The sequence below is a fragment of the Agrilus planipennis genome, unplaced genomic scaffold (assembly GCF_000699045.2).
Source record: "Agrilus planipennis isolate EAB-ADULT unplaced genomic scaffold, Apla_2.0 scaffold196, whole genome shotgun sequence".
Lineage (NCBI taxonomy): Eukaryota > Metazoa > Arthropoda > Insecta > Coleoptera > Buprestidae > Agrilus > Agrilus planipennis.
In genome coordinates this window covers 311,232-314,736 of record NW_020439032.1, presented here as the reverse complement: position 1 = coordinate 314,736, position 3,505 = coordinate 311,232, and the positions used below count along the sequence as shown (strand labels likewise).

General features: G+C 32.9%; 1 pseudogene; it reads left to right on the top strand.

The window, feature by feature from the left end:
* LOC112905033 overlaps positions 1-2,629 on the top strand; it is a 4,973-nt pseudogene extending 2,344 nt beyond the window's left edge.
* The last annotated feature ends 876 nt before the right edge of the window (positions 2,630-3,505 follow it).

Genomic DNA, 3,505 nt, shown 5'->3' with positions numbered 1-3,505 from the left:
TAATTGTTGCAGTTGTCAGCCATCATTCTTTTTCAATTGTCGCATTGTCATTGATGTCGTCCATTATGGTTTTTTCATAGATGTATAGTAATCAAAGGTTAAATTTAAAGGAATTGTTTGTAAATATGTGTGGAACACATCGTACACTTCAACATAAGCAATTGCTGAAATTACTAACTTTCATTATCGTAATACTACTTTGCCCTGTGCTGACAGCGCTCATAATTTCTTTTATATATAATTAGAGATTTAGTTTATCGATTAATTTGTTTCATCATATCTATACGTCGTCTTTGTAATCATCCTTGAATAAATTATATTCGAGAACATAATTCAAACTGGAAGAGAAAAAACGTATTGTCTTCATTTCTAGTGTTTTCAAGTTTCCTACCATCTTTCTCGCTCTTGTATTTAATAATTTTTGGAGTGGATGATCAGACCAAGCAAAACATGGCATAAGTTCAAGTTTATAAAACGGGGATAAAAGTACCTACACTATTGGTTAATTATGAAAAATTTGCCGCGAATCGTCGCAGAAATCTAAAATGATGCTTCTGAGTAGGATTTTATGCGTCATCACTGCTTCATGCTGTAGCTATCGCAAATCCAAGGCAAGTCGCAAGCCTGAAACCGTGCACTGTTCATTACTGTGATACGACAACGTCTTTTACACCGAAACGCCATCTTTTCTGTCTAGAAATGGAGATGACGCCTTAAGGGTGTAGCCTTCATCATCATTCGATTTTAATGTGATTGTGTGAAATACGTTCCTATTTAATAATTGATGGGTTTCAATTATCCATGCTTAGATTTATACTGGTGTACATGACTTCGGGGACGTGTTGGTTTAATGCTACAACATGGGACATTTTGGCATCTTGTCTGTCCACCTATATACTGTGAATTTTTATAGATCCTTAGTTTATTTGTGATTGAATAATTATGGTTTTGTTAGAATTTTTGAATTTTGAAAACAAGTTTAGACGATGATGGTAGATTTTTCTTATTGATGTGAATTATTGTCATAGATTTATAGTAAACTTTTTCTCAGAAACATTCTGCCTTTAAAAGTCTAAATTTCTGTTAGGAAGATTAGTAATTTTGCCTTTTTATTATATAGATTGAGTTTTAAGACTTACTTTTTTTTTAATACAGGCTTCCTGTGAATAACATCATTACATTGGACTGAGACATTATTTCCAAGGATGCTTCCAAAGAGTTGGTTGAAAAAGTCATAGGACATAGGATATTAACAATGGTGATTATCATTAATAATAAAGTAATAACAAATCTAGCGAACTTATGACTTATATTACATTGTTAAAACAGTTTTTCATTAAAACATAATCTCAAACCAAATCGAAAGGGGCTGGAAATAAGGAGAAGCTGAGCCCCACTAACATTTTCTCTTGAACTTGTAAAGGTTAAGAAATCCCTAATTATTTTATGTTGTATTTAGGAAATAGTTTGTGATTTTCCAAACCCCATATTGCATATTGAGTTGAATAATTTATTATTTGATCGGTGAATGTTATAGTAACATTACATTGTTTCAACAGGTTATCATTTACACGTATTAAATGAACACGAACACTAAAAATGAGAAGGTTTCGAAATGTAGAGAAGCAGAGCCCCAATCACGCTTCTTTCTCTTGGACTTTGAAAAGGATCATTTCTAGAAAGAGTAAGAAATGTTTAATTACTTTATGAAACTGCATTTATAAAATTGTTTGTAATTTTCCAAACCCTATATTCCATTTGTTTGGCAACAATACAGTGTAATTATTTTCTCTTCTAAATTGTAATAGGTAATTGAGTTTGATAGTAGTCTATTATTTGATTGGTGAAAGTTGCAGTTCTTAATATTGTGAAACATAATATGTGAGATGAAACTAACATTAAATTGTTTCAACAGGAATTCATTTAAACATATTAAATGAACAAGAAGGCAAAAAGTAAGGATTCGAAACCTGCAGAAGTGGAGCCTTTTAAAGCTCCCTCCCCTTGGATGTAAATGTACATGCAGTTCGATTTACACTGATGTATATATGGTTGCAGTGCGATATTCTATCTTCCTGCTATGTGGCTTATTTCACCATCAGTGGTATTAGTTTTCCTTTCTTAAGCATCTTCACTTCTTTGTTGTCAACTTGGGAATAAAACTCGAGCACCGTTCAGTAAACCTCTCGGTAAGCAATTGTTTTACTGTTTATTTGGTTTTTGTTGGTTACTCGATGTTCATAGTAATTTGTCGTCTCTAGCATCTGTGGTTTTTCATTAATAGTTATCTATTATACACAATATAAATTGACGTGTATCTATGATTTTGCTTCTAAGTATTTTCTATTGTTCATGGCATAATTTGAAGTTAGGTTGCATGTATGATTATTTGTTTTAGCAATTATCTGTAGTTTACAGCATAAATTGACGATATCTATGATTATTTCACATTTGTCATATTGCTTGATTTTTGGTGCGTGTTTTTAGATGTGTTTATTAATCCCTTCCTGCATTAGTAGTGTAATTAATATTTTTTTTATCAAATTTTACAGATTGTGCAACAAATGAGAATGTTCAGTTTGGTCGTACTGAAAAAAAGCAATGTCCATATGGGTGTGGTCTTTTGTGAACCATATTCTTGATGTGCTGTTTTCGCCTCCACCTTGCAACATTATGCAGTTAATTCTCAACGGATGAGTGAGAGCAACTGGAGATTTATGTGAACTCTACTGAAACGACAGATTTTCTGCCATTGTATTCCTCTTGGATTTGGTTTGCTTTCCACACCTGCAAACTTTGGAACGTTACAGTTTACAGTTAACGAAGGTGAGAATGCTTGATATAATTAATTTCAATTGCTCTTTATTAATCTGTTACCACCGTATCTGTTGCAGATCGACGTTGGAGAAGACAAAGATGACCCCATAGTTAAAATAGTTCTCTATCTTGCATGCTTTATGTAGTAGAAGTCATCAAGTTCATTTTATTCAAATTAGTTTTTTATTTTGCATGTATTTTTGTAGTTTATTTGTTTTTTAAATTAATTTTTATTTTGCATGCTTGTTTTTGTTCATTTTATTTGAAGTAATTGTTGATTGTAGATGTTTTTATTTTTTTTTTATTTAGTAGTGTAGTAGTAGAAATAACACGTTTAGTAGTTGTAGTATAGTCTAACCTTGCTTACCTCTTCGCTTAGCTTACTGCATATTCTTCCTATTTTGCTTTGCATTTACCCTACGAGTTCTACATGATTCAACGTTTCGTTATCGTGTGTGTTTCTTCTCACCCTTGTGGAATTAGGGAGGGCCTCCCCGAACGACTTCCCTTGGGCTTAGCTATTTAGTTGATCTTAAAAGTGTCTTATACACTTTTCGCGAGTCTACTCTAGCGTTACTTCCTTTCAGACAGGGTACAGTGGGTTATCTGGAATAGGAGCAATAGGCGACTGCCCAGCTTGCCTTGGCGAAATCTGTCCGATCTTCTCTACCAAAACTATTAGTATTTG